Source organism: Canis aureus, chromosome 11 (assembly GCF_053574225.1).
Source record: "Canis aureus isolate CA01 chromosome 11, VMU_Caureus_v.1.0, whole genome shotgun sequence".
NCBI classification, from domain to species: domain Eukaryota; kingdom Metazoa; phylum Chordata; class Mammalia; order Carnivora; family Canidae; genus Canis; species Canis aureus.
The window spans coordinates 18,177,172-18,195,260 of record NC_135621.1 but is presented as its reverse complement, the minus strand read 5'-3'; the positions used below and the strand labels follow the sequence as shown (position 1 = coordinate 18,195,260).

The 18,089-nt window shown below is 44.5% G+C and overlaps 1 pseudogene; it reads left to right on the top strand.

Moving 5' to 3' along the window:
* The first annotated feature begins 8,833 nt into the window (after nt 1-8,833).
* LOC144323447 (glyceraldehyde-3-phosphate dehydrogenase pseudogene) lies at nt 8,834-13,386 on the top strand (annotated as a pseudogene).
* Nucleotides 13,387-18,089: the final 4,703 nt, after the last annotated feature.

Genomic DNA, 18,089 nt, shown 5'->3' with positions numbered 1-18,089 from the left:
ACACACACACACAAGCACGCATGGGGGTGGAGGGAGGGGGAAGGGGGAGACAGGGAGGGTGGAGGGAGGGGAGGGAGGGGGGAGGGGGAGGGCGGCGGAGCGCCCCGGAGGAGGGCCGGAGGCTGCTGCCTGCTGGGGTCCGGGCTCCTCGGCCGTGCCCCCTAGTGCCCCCTGGGGCCCGTGCCCCCTTCGGCCGCCGGGAACTGGTCAGAGCCAGGGCCGCGGCCGGGCGGCCTGCAGGGGGCTCCTGAGCCGGCACTTGCCGGGCCGGGCTAGCCCGGAGTCCGCGTGTCTGTCCCTCCCACGAGCCCGGAGTCCGCGCGTCCGTGCCCCGCGGGGCCGCAGGTGGCCGCCCCGGCTCTGGGGATCGGGCGCAGGCCGCGAGGGCCACGGAGCCTCGGGGACCCATGGGCGAACCCACGCTCTGCCCCACAAGGCGTGTGCGGGTGGCGGGCGGGGGTCCTGGCGGGGGCGCGGCTGGGTCACGGCCCCCCCGCCCCGCCCCGCCCCGCCCCTCTCCGGCTCCCTGCGCCCCAACTGGCTGGGAGTCCCGGCGGCAGAGGAAGAGCCGGGCTTCAAGGGAGGCGGGCGGGGAACACGCGGGGGGGGGGGCGCGGGGGGACACGCGGGGTCTCGTGACCCCGAGAGCGGTGACGTCACACGGCGGGGGGACACGGCCTCGTGACCCGGAGAGCGGTGACCCCGAGAGCGGTGACGTCACACGGGGGGACCCCGGGCCTCTGCCAGCGATGGGCTGCTTGCAGAGCGAGCGGGAGGCTGCAGAGGCTCCGCAGCGGGGGCTTGCGGGCTGGATCGGGAACGGCAGTGCCCTAGGACGTCGAGACGTGCTGGATGGAGGGGGCCGTTCTCCCTGAACTCCCGTAAGAGGAAGCAGAGAACTCTGGCCCCGCGCCCAGCCCGTGGCCCCCCAAATCCTGGGGGGTCGCCGCCTCCTCCGCGCTGGCGGACCGGGTCTCAGAGGCCGCCTGCTGGTCCACACGGCGACGGCCCGGTGACCCGCGGCCTGGGGCTGCTTCTCCCCGGGGCCCTCCCGAGGCCCAGGTCGCGCCCCGGAGGCCTTGCCTAGGCGAAGCTCTGAGCGGCCCCGCGGCTCAGAGGGGCCACATTACCAGGTATTAAAGTGAACTAATCTAGGTGTCCCCCTAATTTGTTGAAAATGATAACAAAAGGGAAGGGCTGCCCTGGCCAGGCGCAGAGTGACTCGGCTCCTCCGAGCTGCCTCCCTGCGGGCAGCGTTCGCGCGACCAGGCGGGGGCGATGGAGGGAATGGGGGGATGAGAGGGATGGGGGGGATGCGGGGGCGCGGAGGCGGCAGCACCTGAAGCCTCGGGGCCTTAGGTGCGGCCCTTCCCTTGGCCTCCTGGGAAGCGGGACTGTGCCTGGAGGTCAGCTTCGACCAGGGGTCGCGCCCCGGCCCCGCCCCCGGCCCCGCCCCCGGCCCCGCGGCCCCCTGACCAACTGCTGCTGCGCCTGCGCACGTGGCGGCCTCCGCGCGACGCCTGCTCCCCGGGAGCTGCGGGTCGGACCCCCAGGCTGGGACGAGGAGCGGACCCTGGCCTCGGCGGAGCACGGTGCCTCGGGCCTTCAGTGGAGCAGTAACAGCAGCTACTTCATTGAGTTAATACGAAATTATTTGTATTAAAAACAAAGCTCAGCGTGTGCAAGACACGCCTCGGTGCTCTCTGTATGAACTACTATTACTACCTCCCTTTAATAACCTGGGCATGCACGTGCACCCCACAGGCACAGAGCAAGCTCAGCCCAGAGCATTTTCATACTTTATGGCATTATATTGAGGGAAGTTAATTGTTAGAAAAAAAATATCTTGAGAGTATAAAAATCATTGCAACAGATTCACAATAGATTTCTTAAACAGTCTTACTTATTTTTTTTATGTTTGTTTGTTTATTTATTTATTTATTTATTTATTTATTTATTTATTTATTGACAGAGAGAGAGAGCCAGAGAGCACAAGCAGGAGGAGCAGCAGAGGGAGAGGGAGAAGCAGGCTCTCCACTGAGCAGGGAGCTCCATCCGGGACCCCGGAGGCAGCCCTCTAAAAAGCTGAGCCACCAGGGCCCCCACAATGGATTTTGATGCAAATTTTTCAGGAGGGTGTTAGATGTGTTTCTTGACAGATTCTTTATATTGTGATTTTTTTTTTATGCCACTGCATTTGATATTCATTTGGACAGCCTAAATTATTTATTTTCCTAACTTTAGAAATGTATGGACTCAATTACCCATAATGATATCATATAATTAGTTTTTTAAAATGTTTTGTTTTTCATGAGAGAAAGAAAGGCAGAGACCCAGGCAGAGGGAGAAGCAGGCTCCATGCAGGGAGCCGGATGTGGGACTCAATCCCGGATCCTGGGGTCACTACCTGAGCTGAAGGCAGACCCCAACCGCTGAGCCACCCAAGGATCCCTATACTTAGTTTTTAAACATCTTTGGAGATTAAATGGAAAATGGTAGGCAAATGCCAGTTTTTATTCAAAAGTCCTTTTCACACAAACACATTGGATTAGAGACATGCTCCTATTAATAAATATACTCATTTCTTCTAAGATACAAAGTAGAAGTACTGGCATTTTCATTTGTTAGGCTGAAATACTTTTCTTTTTTTTTTTTAGTATTTTATTTATTCATGATAGACATAGAGAGAGAGGCAGAGACACAGGCAGAGGGAGAAGCAGGCTCCATTCAGGGAGCCCAACGCGGGACTCGATCCCAGGACTCCAGGATCCTGCCCTGGGCCAAAGGCAGGCGCCAAACCGCTGAGCCACCCAGGGATCCCCTAGACTGAAATACTTATTGAAGTTTTTAGCTGCATTATACATTTCTTCTCTCTCTCTCTTTATACACTTCTTTTTTCTACTCAACAATTGAAGATGCATTTTCAAAAAACAATTGCCCTCTTAAGAACTGTAACTTTATAAAGTTTATTTTTACTTTCATGTTTTGCCTAGCTTGGATGACTCACGGCTTGGGTTTTTTTCTCAAAACATATTTCTCAAAACTAGGTTAATTATATTTGTGTATTCAAGCATAACCATAACTGTGGAGGAAGAAAAATTATTTCCCCGCTACCCTTCTAAATTCTTGGCTGAGACACCTCCTATAATAAAAAGACACATGAGTACTGGGAAGCAAGCGGAAGTTAAATAACATGGATACCTCCTGTTTGCATGAGAGATACCCAGGAAAACTGAGGGACTCCTTGAAATGACCCAAGCCACTGCCTTAAAGCCGCCTTCTGGTAAAAGTAGAGGTTGGGGGAGGGGAAAGTCAGTTATGGGAAGAAGGTTACCAGGAAAGGCACTGTAAACAAGGTCATGCTGATTTACATCATTGCCCTCTCCATGTAGAAGAGCTCCTAAAAATTAAGGAGCATCCTTCTCTCCTTATGGGGGTGAGTAGGGGGAGGGAAAGGCTAACAAATGGAAATTTCCCTTATAAATATAAATTTATTACCCTTTCTTACAAAAGGGTAGTGTCTACTCAGGTTTTTTTTGTTTTGTTTTGTTTTGTTTTGTTTTTTTAAGATTTTATTTACTTATTTGAGAGAGTGAGCAAGAGAGAGTATGAGCTAGGGGAAGGGCAGAGGGAGAAGCGGACTCCCCCCTGAGAAGGGAGCCCAACTCAGACCCCATCCCAGGACCCCGGGATCGTGACCTGAGCCAAAGACAGGTGCCTAACCAGCTGAGCTGCCCAGTGCCTTCTGGTCGGTTTTCAGAGCTTTTCTATTTGCAGTTTCTTAAGCATAACTAGCTCCAGGGACACCTGGGCGGCAGTCACAAGTGTCCCTTCGTAACCCAGGTCAGTTATGTCACTCCTTTGCTCAAAACCTTTCACAACTTGGATTTGGAGATGATCAGCATGAAGAAATACCCCCCTATTGTTTCCAGGTTTTGGCTGGATGAGAAGCAACAGACACGTACAGCCTCTGGGGTGCAGTTCAGAAGGTGGTCGCTTCTAGACTTGCTGGCGGCCCGCACTGTGGAGCAACACTGGCGACATTTTTCTTATCAGCGAAGTCTGGGCATCGCTCTCAGAAGTGAAGTGTAGCCTGCAGACTCCTTCCAGCCCCCTCAGTCGCTAGCCCTGATCCTAACATCCGATTTCTTTTAATAAGTGCGTTTTCTGCTTAACTTTGCCAGAATGACTTCTTTTGTTTGCAACTAAAAATCCTGACTTTTTGAAGAGGAAAAAAACAACAACAACAACAATCGAAGATTCCCTTTTTTAATATTTTAGTGTCCTTTCAATGCTTCCTGTACATTATGTATGTTTCTAATATATACACATATATATGCAGAGACTTATTTGCTAAATGACATAATTTTATGCAATTTTGTATTTTGTTTATTTTTCTCTACTTACCATCAGTTTATAAATATGTTTTTGGCTGTTGTAACTCTTCATCAGCATTTTTGAGGGCTGTACAATGTTTCCTCAAATTAATGCTTTGTACTTTAGGTAAAACAAATTATTGTTGGATATTTAGATTGCCTTCAGTTTTTCTTTATCATAAATAATGCTGCTATGATTATATTTATATATAAGACCTATTCCAATTTTTTTTTTAAGATTTCATTTGTTTATTTGAGAGAGAGAGCAGAAGTGGGAGGAAGGGAGAACCAGGCTTCCCACTAAGCAGGGAGCCGAAGTGGGACTCGATCCCAGGACCCTGGGATCATGACATGAGATGAAGGCAGATGCTTAACTGACTGAGGAACCCAGGTGCCCCCATATTCCAAATTTAGTAGGATTGACTTTTTTGAAATACAATTACATAACAAGATATGAGAGTTTTTAAGATTTCAAATATAGAGTGTCCATTTACCCTCTTAGAGCTTGTATTAATTTATACTTCCAACACTGTCATGTGGGCATGTCATATATCATCCTAAATGTTAGAATAATGTATATATATGAACCTGGTTGTGCATATTGTCTAAAAGAACCAGACCTAGACACTAGTTAAAGCAGTAAAGATAGATTTTATTCAGACGCTATTGCAATAGGGGAAAAGAGATGCCAGGATAGAACTGGGCTCAATTCTGAATACAATAAAGACATTTTAGGATTTACAGTCAAGAAACAGAGTTGAGGGGAGGGGCATTGGTGGATGGAAAATTATAAAGAGCAGGCCAGACTGAGCAGATATCAAAGTGAGGAATTTGATTAAATACTGAGGTTAATCATATATCAAGGGTGAGGGAGATTTTCTCTTACAGGAGCCAAAGGAAAGCTACCTCCAGATGGGCGACTTTGGAGGATTATTTTGAGATTATTTTGAAGCTGAAGATGATTTTGGGCTGAAGGTAGTCAAGACCCTATGAACTCAGGAGAAATTTTGCCCCTCCCTAAACCAAATAAAAGACTAAACTGGGGGTCTTTCTCAGAACAAAGGTTATTAGCAGAGGTAAATTATCTCTGAGCTCTCTTTTTAAGTCCCTGTGAAGTACCTTCCTTTCCTCTGAAGTCCCAGACCCCTACCCTCTTCTCCTTAATTCAAGATGACGTATATACCTCATTTTGCCTGGCTGTCTTTGGAATTTCCATGTATTTGTGGGTTCCCTGCACACACATTATTAAATTTTATTTCCTCCTGTTGGTCTGTCTCATATCACTTTGATTCTTAGTCCAGGTAGAAGGACGTTGAAGGAGACAGGAACCCCTGCTCCCCAGCACTCTCAACTGATAAGATTATTGATAAAGCTGGGCGATGCAGGTCCGGCAAGGATGGGGGTAGGGGGCAAGGTTGAGGCCTAGTCAAGAACAGGACCTAGAGGCATCGGACTGAATTCCCATCAAGGAGAGCATCTTGCTAATGTACATATTTAGGTACTTCCTGTTTTCTATCCTTTTGCACCTTAGATTATAGTTTATCACTTCCTGATTTCAGCTTTAGTCACAAAGACCTCAAGGAACAGTTTTTCAAAACAGGAAGCCACAGTGGAACTTCTAAATTTTGCCTTTGGTATCACAAGAAAGACAACACGCTAATGAAATTTATAAGCACTGGGATCAATTCTGCTCAACCTTAAGCAGAGTAGTCACCTTTAAAAATATGAACTCAAAGACGACAGCATGAGGATTGAGTAATATACGTTTCTAAACTCTTAAACATTGCTACACTTGTCTTCCTATATATACAATAGATATGTATACATACTTCTCAAAACTTTCCCAAGCATAAATATGTTTCAGAGAAAAACATTCACTGAAGCTTCACATCCTCTGGTTGCACTTCCTAGTTTCGTAAGGGTCCAAATAGGAGTTAACTCAGTTTTAGCATAAAAATCTGGCTGAAGCTCCGTTTTCTGTTTCCCTGCGGAGTGATGCTGCCCAGATTGAACAAGGCAGGAGGGTTCTTACCGCGCACTCCACCGAGGGCCCTCAGGGCCTCTTCAGAGGGTGCTTGCCCTGCTGCCTAACGGTACTACCAGCCTCTCGGGAGCTCAGCAAAGAGCTTTGCACGAACTGCAAAGTGTGCGCAGGGAGAGGAGCTCTCATGTGGAGAGGCTGGGAGAGCTGGTGTGCAGTTACCACAGCAACAGGCCTTCACCTGCCACCTGCTTTCACCGGCCACACTGGGAGGCCTAGCAGTCCCCTTCTAGACTAGGCCGCTCACGCGAAGAGGGGGGCTCACTTCTGCTAGTTCACCCCGGTCCCTTCACAAGACAGAGCCCCCGCCTCAGGCTTCCCAGGGCGTGGCATAGCATTGGGGCGCTGGAAAGTAGGGGTTGCGTAGCTACATTTTGAGGAGGGAATTGAGGGCCAGTGGTAAGTAATTTGCTAGAGTACACAGTGATTGAAAGACGTGAATTAAACCACGGGGCATCTCTCTTCTGTGGACCAATGACAGACGCATACACCTCGTGCATTTGGCAGCCCACACCATGACAGGGTTAGCGCTTTTAATCAGCTCTCCCCTGTGTTTCTGGGATATGGCCACTGTTTCACCCTACGTGGCTTCTCTCTGCCCTAATGACATCTTATCTCTGGCAAAGTACTTGGCCTGAAGGCTCTCATTCCCTGCCTCTTTGGATGTTGGGACCAAAATTTTCCCAGCTTTCTACTGCTGCTGCCACTGCCACACAAGCTTTCCTCAGCAACCTTTTGTGAGTATACGACAGCCATTTGCAATGAATTCCATTCTCACTCTCCCCTATAGTCCCCGAGGACTTGGCCATGGCTGATGGCTGTTGTCTCCGTTTGGATACCTAACACTCAGTACAAACTTCGTCAGCCCACTCTACTTCACTGATTTTAACAAATCATTCACATGGACATAACAGCTAAAGTTGCTCTACTTCCAAACTCCAACCGGAATTACTGTATCTCCAAATTCCTACAACCTTCTGCCTCCCACCTCCCAAGTGCTGGCACAGTCCCTGCTATTAAATCTGCTGTCTATGCTGTTGGTGACTCAAAGGCTTCTCCTCTTATTCTCTCACACATCAGCCCCTCCACTCTGACCTGTTTGCTCCTTTTCACTATCTAGCCTAGATACCAACAATCGGGGATCACAGGCATCTTCACATCAGTATCCTCCATACTCTTGTTTTAGGGTCTCCCTGTGGGTTTGGTCAGCAGATCCTTGATCAAAGAATTTGTGTTGGTTTCATTTCTGCTAAGTAGAACTACAGAAAGTAGAAAGCCATGATGATGGGCATCATCACAGTTATTTTGTTCCTCAGCATTTTAAATCAGATACACTTTTTATTTTGAGCAGTGTTGTATCCAAATCTTTTGCAATCCTCAAGCCACGAGCCCATCCTGAGGAGCTGGTCTCCTGTAATTAAGCTTCATTAAGCTTCTTGGCAGGCACCAGAAGCCAGGTTCTTCTCCGAATCCAGCGTTTTTGTTCCTTTTGACCTGGTGTCATTTTCTTACTTCTTTCTTTGTCAAACTCCATCTCATCCGAAAACTCTAATACATCTCATCCAAGTTTCTGAGTCAAACTCCACTCAAATGTTGCCTCTCTTCTATTGGATTTTCTGACTCTCCTTTTGTCTGTGTTCCCTTTTTCCCTTTACATACATGTCTTCCTTTTCCACTGAACTGTGAGGCAGAAGCAGTCTATCTTCATTATATTACCTCTATCTTTCCCTCTGCCTTTGTCCTCTTAGGCTGTTGTAACAAAATACAGACTGGGTGGCTTCAACAAAAGAACCTTATTTCTCACAGTTCTGAAGACCGGGGCATCCCACCAATTGTGTGTGGGCTGATTTGGTTCATGGTGAGGGCCTCTTCCTGGCTTGCACAGGGCTGCCTTCTCACTCTGTCATCACTTAGTCGAGAGAATGAGAGAAAGAGAGAGCTCTGGGTTCTTCCTCTTCTTAGAAGGACACTAATCCCATCATGGGGCTCCACCTTCATGACCTCATCTAAACTTAATTAGTCTCTAAAGGCCCCACCTCCTAATACCATCACATTGGGGGTTAGAGCTTCAGCATAAGAATCTGAAGGGGATGCAAACATCCAGTCAATATATCCTCTATTTCAGAATCCCCACCTCAAATTAGATTAAGTAAACAAAAACCTGGTGGGATATTGGACAGGATGTGTTCTAGAGTTGGAGCACTTGCAAGATCTAAGTCTTTAAATTTGTGTTATCTTGTGTCATAGCCACTAGTCACAGGGGGCTCACTGAGCATTTGAAATGTAGCTAGCCTAAATTGAATAGTGTTCTAAGTATAAAAGATACACAGGATTTTAAATACTTAGTATGAAACAAAGAATGTAAAATATCTCTTTAGTACTTTTTTTAAAAATTTATTTATGATAGTCACAGAGAGAGAGAGAGAGAGAGGCAGAGACATAGGCAGAGGGAGAAGCAGGCTCCATGCACTGGGAGCCCGATGTGGGATTCGATCCCGGGTCTCCAGGATTGCGCCCTGGGCCAAAGGCAGGCGCCAAATTGTTATTACAATTAATTTCATCTGCTTCTTTTTACGTTGTTAATTTAGCTACAAAAGTATTTAAAATTGCATTGTGGCTTGCATTATATTTGTATTAGTGATGTTTTAAATAAATATACAATGTGCAGTATGAATATAGTGACTAACGCAGAAAAAAAATATTTAATTTTTTATAATTCTGCCAACTATAGAGTAAATTCAAGTTTCTTATCAATAGGAGATTAGGATAAGAAAGATGTTGGTGACAATGCTATGTTGCCCCATTATTAGAAGGTTCTAGGCTATCTGCTCTCCCCTGTTTGACAGCCAGCCACATCTTGTGGTACCGTGCTAGTCACATCCCTGAGACATGATGGTGAAGATCAGATTAAATGGATTTGGCCATGTTGGGCGCCTGGTCACCAGGGATGCTTTTAATTCTGGCAAAGCGGATATTGTCACCATCAATGACCCCTTCACTGACGTCAGCTATATAGTCTGCATGTTCCGGTATGGTTCTACCCATGGCAAATTTCATGGCACAGCCAAGGCTGAGAATGGGAAACTTGTCATCAATGGAAAACACATCTCCATCTTCCAGGAGCGATATCCCGCCAACATCAAATGGGATGAGGCTGGTGCTGAGTGTGTTGTGGAGTCCACTGGGGTCTTCACTCACTACCATGCAGAAGGCTGGGGCTCACTTGAAGAGTAAGGCCAAGAGGATCATCATCTCTGCCCCTTCTGCTGATGCCCCCATGTTTCTGATGGGTGTGAAACATGAGAAGTATGACAACTCCCTCAAGATTGTCAGCAATGCCTCCTGCACCACCAGCTGCTTGGCACCCCAGGCAATGTCATCCAAGAAAACTCCACGGCATTGTGAAGAGACTCATGACCACGGTCCATGCCAGCACTGCCTCCCAGAAGACCGTGGACCGCCCTTCTGGGAAGCTGTGGCGTGACGGCTGAGGGGTTGCCAGAACATCATTCCTGCTTCTACTGGTGCTGCCAAGGCTGCAGCAAGGTCATCCCTGAGCTGAACAGGAAGCTCCTTGGCCTGGCCTTCCGTGTCTCCACCCCCAATGTGTCAGTTGTGGATCTGACCTGCCACCTGGAGAAAGCTGCCAAATATGATGACATCAAGAAAATGGTGAAGCAGGCATCAGAAGGTCCCTTTGAGGATGTTCTGGGCTACTCTGATGGCCAGATTGTCTCCTGCCACCTTAACAGTGACACTCAGTCTTCCACCTTTAATGCTGAGGTTGGCATCTCTCTCAATGACCATTCTGTCAAGCTCATTTCCTGGTATGACAATGAACTTGGCTGCAGCGACCAGGTGGCCTCCAGGAAGTAAGAGCCCCTGGACCAGCAGCCCCAGCCAGGGCAAGAGAAAGAGAGAGGCCCTCATACTGGGGAGTCCTTGCCCCAGCTCATCCCCCCAACACACTGAGAAACTCCCAACCTCCACAGTTTCCATCCCAGACCCCCTGAAGAAGCCGAGGGGCTTGGAAGCCCTACCCTTGTCATGTGCCGTCAATAAAGTATACTGTATCCAGCGAAAGAAAGAAAGAAAGAAAGAAAGAAAGAAAGAAAGAAAGAAAGAAAGATTCTATCAATTCCATACCAAAATATTCTTGTATAACAATTAAATTATACACATCTTCCAAAAAATACACATGCTCATTATCAAAGTATTCATATTCAAGTGGCCACAGTTACAAGGTGGCATTGGGCACCTGAAGCTGTCATAACACATACTCAAAAACCTGTTTATAAATTAACACAAAATTATTTCCAATTCAAATGCCCCCATTCCATTATCACTAACTTCTAATTCTTTCAGGAAGAGTCAACATCTTTGCAGTTGCCTTGCTAATCGTGCAATGCTGTCAACATCCTGCAATGCAAGGCAAATGCAATAGAAAAATCAATTGTAATATGAAGTTGCAATTCTTGCAAGAGATTCAGGATTTCAGGAATTTATTCCAAAGCTATCGACAAATAAAATGCTCACTAGGATTAAATCAGTTAACATTTGAAGAACAAATTTTAAAATAATAACTCCATCAGTCCATAAAGGGAGAATGATTTAAGTGTCAAAGTATAACAAGAATTCTTGAGAAAATTGATGAAGAGCGCTGGTCAACCTCTCTATACATACTTTACTTTTTTAAATGGCCCTCTTTATTTTGTTTTTTTTGTTTTTTTTTTTTTTTTGGCCCTCTTTATTTTGAAAGTCAAATGTGAAGTATGCTGTTTTCTTGTATCATATAACTTTGCTAAAACATTATGCTGATCTCAGTTAACATTCATTTCATCTTATTTTTCTAAGAATTTTCTAAGAATTAGTCTGTAGTTGCAATTCACAGTTAAACATTTGTTAAATATGAGAAAAGACAAGTTCAATTCCCAAATTTTCACTTTCATTTTTCTAAATAAAACTCCATTTAGGGGCACCTGGGTGGCTCAGTCAGTTAAGTGACTGACTCTTGATTTTGGCTCAGGTCGTGATCTCAGGATAGAGAAATCAAACCCCATGTAGGGCTCCATGCTCAGCAGAGAGTCTGCTTCTCTCCTTTACTCTCTGCCCCTCTTCCCACATGCACACACTCTCTGAAATAAATACATCTTAAAAAAAAAAAACATTTAAATCATTTTGCCACATTTTATTTAGAATTTTTGGTCTTCCTTTAAAGTATATCTGCTTTAAATGGTCCTTTTCTCTGGCCCCTGGGTGGCTGGGATGAGTGCTTTACTCTTGATTTCAGCTCAGGTCATCAGGTCATGATCTCCGGGTCAGGGATCAAGCCCAGAGCTGGATCCACACTCAGAGGGGAGTCAGCTTCAGGATTCTCTCCCTCTCCCTCTCCCCCTCCCACCTCTGCACCCCCTTCCCGCTTGCCCACGCATGTGCCTGCACGCTCACTCTCCCTCAAATAAATTATTTAAAAAATTAAAAAATAAACAGTCCTCTTCTGAAACCAATTTATCCTAAAATTTCGTGGTTAAACTTTTTAAATTATTTTAAGTACAAACAGGATATATATACTTTCTAAATTCATACCCATGCAAAAATAAATAAATATTAATAGATTGATGCTTGTGTTTGTGAAGCACTTAATGCGCAATGCTGCTAGATTTAATCATTCGTGAGTTAAGCTTGTCATATATGGGAACAAGCGTACCTCGTTAGGTCTCTGAACATAATCCAAGTGTCTGCAGGTAGGAATACAAGATACAGGCAGTCAGAGAAGTAATGCAGGCGGCACAATCATAGCACTGAGACTTGCCCAATTAACCGTTACACTACATAACTACCCACTTTGCCTAATTCCTCACTTCTGAGAAAGAAATGGTTTTGAACTTGATAAACTCAAAGGAAATGGTGGTTTCAATAGCAATTTTGCTGTTTCCTTTGAATGTTCTAGTTCTTTTTTCCCCTTTGTTTTCTTTTTGCGGTTTCTTTGCTAAAGCATTTTTAGCACATTCCGTCAGTTGCGGTTCCAGGGGCAACTATATTTTTATTACAGGCTGCAGAGGACTCTATGCTTTCTTAAATAAAAATACAATTTAAGAAAAAAATGTTTTCTAAAGCTTTAATTCAGGGATGCCTGGGGTGCTCAGTTGGTTAAGCGTCTGCCTTTGTCTCAGGTCATGATCTCAGGGCCCCAGGATGGAGCCCACTATCATTGGGCCCCCTGCTCAGCGGGGAGCCTGCTTCTCCCTCTCTGTCTGCCGCTCCCCCTGCTTGTGCTCCCTCGCTCTCTCCTCTTTCTCAAAGAAATAAAATAAGAAAATTCCAATAATGTCAGTTTTCTGTAAATCAGGCATTATGGGAAATCAGTCTCTCCGTTCTTAAGTTTTGTGCTCCTTAGGTGACATGCATGAGATTTTCCATTTTGTGTCCTCTGATTTATTAATTTGTTTTCCTCCTCTGCTTTAATTTTACTTTATTTTTATTTTTTTAAGATTTTATTTATTTATTCCTGAGAGACACACAGAGAGAGGCAGAGACACAGGCAGAGGGAGAAGCAGGCTCCCTGCTGGGAGCAGGATGGGGGGGAGAGGGGGGAGGGGGGGGGCTATCCCCTGACCCCGGGGTCACCACCTGAGCTGAAGGCAGCTCCTCAACCGCTGAGCCACCCAGGTGTCCCTCTCTGTTTTTTTAGATTGAAATTCTGACCACGCTGCCCAACACATACTTCTTTTAGAACAAAAGATCTCCACAGGGGATTTTTGCACAGTAGCTCCCTGCTTTGTGTGGGCTGAGGGGTTTTTGCATTGCAGTCTGAGCCTCTTTCTGACAAATTTCAAAGGTGTCAGATCTGCATGCCAGTCTGAAGGCTTTCCGGATCTACTAATGCTCTGTCCTAGCCCTTTGTGTGTGTTTCCATATTCTAATTAAACTTTATTTATGAACACCAAAATTTGAATTTTATGTAATTTTCATGTCCCATTTTTAAATTTTCTTAAAAACCTCATTTTAGAACAGTTTTAGATTTACATCAAAATTGTGAAGATACTACAGAGTTCCCACACACCTCATGCCACTTTCCCCTATTATTAACATCTTGTGGTACATTTGTCACAATTAATGAACCAATACTGATACCTGTTCATTAGCTAAAGCACATACTTATTCGGATTTTTTTGGTTTTCACCTAATGTCCTTTTTATGTCCCAGGATCCCGTTCGGGATACCATCTTACAGTTAGTAGTTTTAACTCTAGGTTTAGACTCATCTTGGTTCTGATGGTTTCTCGGGTTTTCCTTATTTTTGATGAAATAAGGAAAGTTTTTAAAAAGTATTGGTATTTTGTGGAATGTCCCTTCATTGGGATTTGTTTGATATTTTTCTCATGACTTGACTGGAATTCCATTATTTTTGGGAAGAAGACCACAGAAATAAAATGCCATTTTCATCGTATCATATCAAGGATACATGCTATTAACATGACTTACCATTGTTGATATTGATCTTGATCACTTGGCTGACATAGTATTTATCAGATTTCTCCACTATAAAGTTACTCTTTTTTTCCCTCTTCCCCATACTATATTCTTTGGTACCACAAGTTTTATAGGCATCAACCAATAAACCTCTTATACTTCTGTCTTGACATTGGCTTCAGGAGGATCTGAACAGGCACAACTGGTTTCAGTAGTGATCCAATGAAGCAACTAGTAAGAAATCACGATCCTTTGCTTAGTTACTGAAACTGATCCAGTTTTCAAATGGGACTGAAGAGGTGGCTGAGTTCCTAGGAAGCTACTAGCAGGTATTTGAAGTACTTTCCATAAGGAACCCACAGACATTTACTGGAATGAATATATATTTGAAAGGTGGAATAGCCACACATTTGGGAAACAGTTGGACACATGGTCTGAGTTGACATTGAACCAAAGCGTCATCGTGGGGTCAAATGCAAGCAGGACCACAGGGCATGAGTGAGCTACATGAGCAGATAACCTACCATTTCACCCACCACAGTGATAGCACCCCACCTCAGTTCATGCTTGTGACTATACTGAGGGGGCTCCTGTACCTCTAGGTAATTTTTAAAAACCAGATGTTAATTTATCATTCACTTGGCCCAAAATCTGAGGGCAAGCTGAAAATGGACAGTGATTGCATGATAGCCTTGAAAGGCAGCAGTAAGAGAAAATCCTCAGGGTGGGGCTTTGAGCAGTGTTCCTGACTATCCACTTTGCATGGAAGCACATGTGGCTTGAGCTAAGAGTCAATATGGACACATGGACAGTAGCAAATGTCTAGCCACAGGCTAGGAGTTTGACAGGAAAAGGATTGAAAGGTCAGAAATAAGAGGGTCTGGGGCAGAGGCATGTGAATGGAAGTAAGAGAGTGGGAATGGCATGCAGAAATTATTTTACAGATTATTGCCCACCAGAGGCATCAAATGACAAAACAGACGAAGTAAATCATCAGTTGACATTAGCTAGGCTTTGTCCCTTGCCCACCCAGAATTAACATGATGGGCAAAGGGGGTGCATGATGCTACACATAATGCAGTTGCATGGACTTCATCACCGTTGATCAGCTACCTCTGTATGTAGAGTCTACCAAAAATGGAGATGAATCCCGAGTCCCTAACATAGTACTATTGTTTGAGAAGACCAACTCGCACTTGGTGGCAAGCTGACTACCTTGGGCTCCTTCCACTCTGGGAAAGCCAGTGGTTTATTTTCATTGAAATCAACACCTATTTTGACATCTTTTTCCTGGGTATGGATGTGACCCTCCTGCCCTCAGACTTTAGCCAAAACCACTGTGTGTGGGATTCTTGAGTGTCTGATCCACAGGAAGAGAACACTACATGAGCCAGCGTCCCATCCGATGTCTCACTTCAATGATGAGGTCTATCAGTTCTGCTCAGTATCAACAGTATTCCTCATATTTTAAATATTTTTAGACATCTTGGCTAATACCACCCATAATCCTTCACTCGGGTGGTACGTTGATTTGGAGTGGTCCTGTGTTTTTGGCAATTCCTTCTGCTAGAGAAGAGAAAGACTGCAGTGTCCAGTGTCTTCCACTGTGCCCTAGCCCACCACCTCTATGGAGCGTTGTGGAAGGGGTTCGTGGCTACGCTGCCTCTTGCATGTCCTGTCCCCTCCGGAGTCACCAAGCCTGTGTGACTGTATCTAGTTCCCTCCCCAGCGCTGTGTGTTGTTCCTTGTTCCTTCTGCACTCGTTCTTGCTCTGCTCCAGCCTCCCTTTGTGTCGTGTTGGTTCCATCCAGCACTATAGTTCATCGCTATGGGGAGTTGAGGAACCTAGAGAGAACCCAACAATCTTTAACTTCATCTGGTTTTAAGAAATAACATCTGATCCTTGACCATTTAAATGAAGGAATCGAGATAGCACTGGATCACTAATATTTCGTCAATATTTATTGACTGAGTGTACTGACTCTTTCACACTTTCTCAAACCCTTACCTAAACCAAGGGCAAGTATATGCTACACACAATGTAGTATGGACACTTGCTGGAGATAATCCCACTAGGGCCAGGAACATTTCAACAGTCCCAGAATTTTATAATGCAGAATAGAATATACAGTACTTTAAGGAGTGAACCAAATGCTCATTTACCACTCAAAAGACTATTTGGGTCAGAATATCCTGATCAAAATATATTCCTGAAACTCAGTGTTCATGGAAACTGAGTTAAGAGTAATTTTCCCTAACACCTCTGGGATTCATGCTAATCATCCCTTATGCAAGGAGTCAACCTGTAACTTGTGTAATAAAGATAAAAGTAAGTATTCTAAGGACACAGGGTGTATGGTTCTCGGAGAGCTAGAGATAATACCAAGAACCAGACTTAGGAAACAAAACTTTAAAAGACACTGTATTCCTTTGACCACATGATGCTATGAAGGGACCTCTATATATTGATTTTAATGCCATTATTTTCAGACTAATGGACATTTTAATTAAAATAACTTTATAGTAAGAATGTCCTTTCAATTGAATCAGTTACAGAATCCAACTCAAAATAAGAATGAAAGGAAAAAGGAAAACTTACTGGGTGGAAATAGGATATAGTCTAGGAAAAAAAAACAACACGTGTGGAAAGTTGGGATAAAATTAGGTATCAAGGACTACAGATTTAAACTGCTTGTTTGTATTAATTCATTCTTTCCGTGTAGTCTGCTAAACAGCCTCAGAGCTTTACATTTTAAAACTTTCACCAACACGGAGAACCTGTCTTGAATGTCTGTCTGGGTCTCAAGCGAAAAACTATGATGGTGCCCACCTGTGTGGTCAGCAGACCTTCCCCAAACGAAGGAGATAGAATCACAATAACAAAATGTGGATATAAAAAGTGAGGGAAGAAGGGTAGGAAAGAAAATGGGAGAACAATTTTTTAGAAAAATGTGAACTTAAGGAAATAAATAACATATAGAATACATCCGTGATTTGCACATGTCCAGGGTGGAAATAAGCCAAGAGGAGAACTTCTCAGCCAGGCACTGGGGATATTTTGGACAGGAGAACTCTGCTGTGGGGGCTATCCTAGGCATCGTGAGACTGTTACCAGTATTCCTGGCCTCTTCCCACTACATACCAGCAGCACCTTCCTGGTCACGACTTCCACAATGTTTCCAGATTTTGCCAAACGTCCCTGGAAGGGAGGTTTCTGCCCCCAGTTAAGAACCACTGGCTTATTGCAATCATATTCCATGAAATTACCTGGAGCATATCTTGAAGAGTAAAGTTAGATGAGTAGAAGTTAGATGTACAGATATAGAAGTTAGTCATAGTGGGGACGGAATACGGTATCATGAAGAATCGATACTTTTAAATGCATCAGAATGTCCAGAAAATAATTTTTCAGTCCTAGGTTGTAACATTTCACAAATCCAAAGTCAGTCTTCTCATTTTAAAAAGGGAAGCATGGGCAGCCCTGGTGGCTCAGCGGTTTAGCGCCGCCTTCAGCCCAGGGAGTGATCCTGGAGACCGGGGACCAGGACCGAATCCCACATCAGGCTCCCTGCATGGAGCCAGCCTCTCCCTCTGCCTGTGTCTCTGCTTCTCTCTCCTCTCTGTGTATTCTCATGAATAAATAAATAAAATCTTTAAAAAAAATAAAAATAAAAAGGGAAGCAATACCAACTCTGCAGAGTGGCTTTGGGGCACATCATTACATAATGATGTGAAAGCACATTGGATGCTATTTAGTAGTATATAAATATCAGAAAATACTACTAAATAAAAGCACTGTAGAGAACCAACCCTTTCCTCTACCTAAGGCTTTTTCTCAGAAAAGAAGTTGACACAGAAATTATATATATGTAGGGCTTTTTTGTATAATTCTCATCTTGCCCCTTTTAAGAAGATGCTTTTAATGTAATAAAGTTAGCAAACATGGAGTTTATACCATTTGTTGTATGCTATGTTAGGTATCTTTATTCAGGTCATTTATTAGTACTACAAATGGAAAGTAGTTTATGTTGTTAATTTATGAACTTTTGCTATCATATTAAATAACCTCAAGTAAATAACTTCTTTAAATTTTTATTTTATTTTAGCACATAAATTTGGAAGCAGCCAAATTGCTCAATAATAAATAATTAAACTTTTGACATTTATTTGTCCTTGGTGGCAACAAATTATACAGCCTAG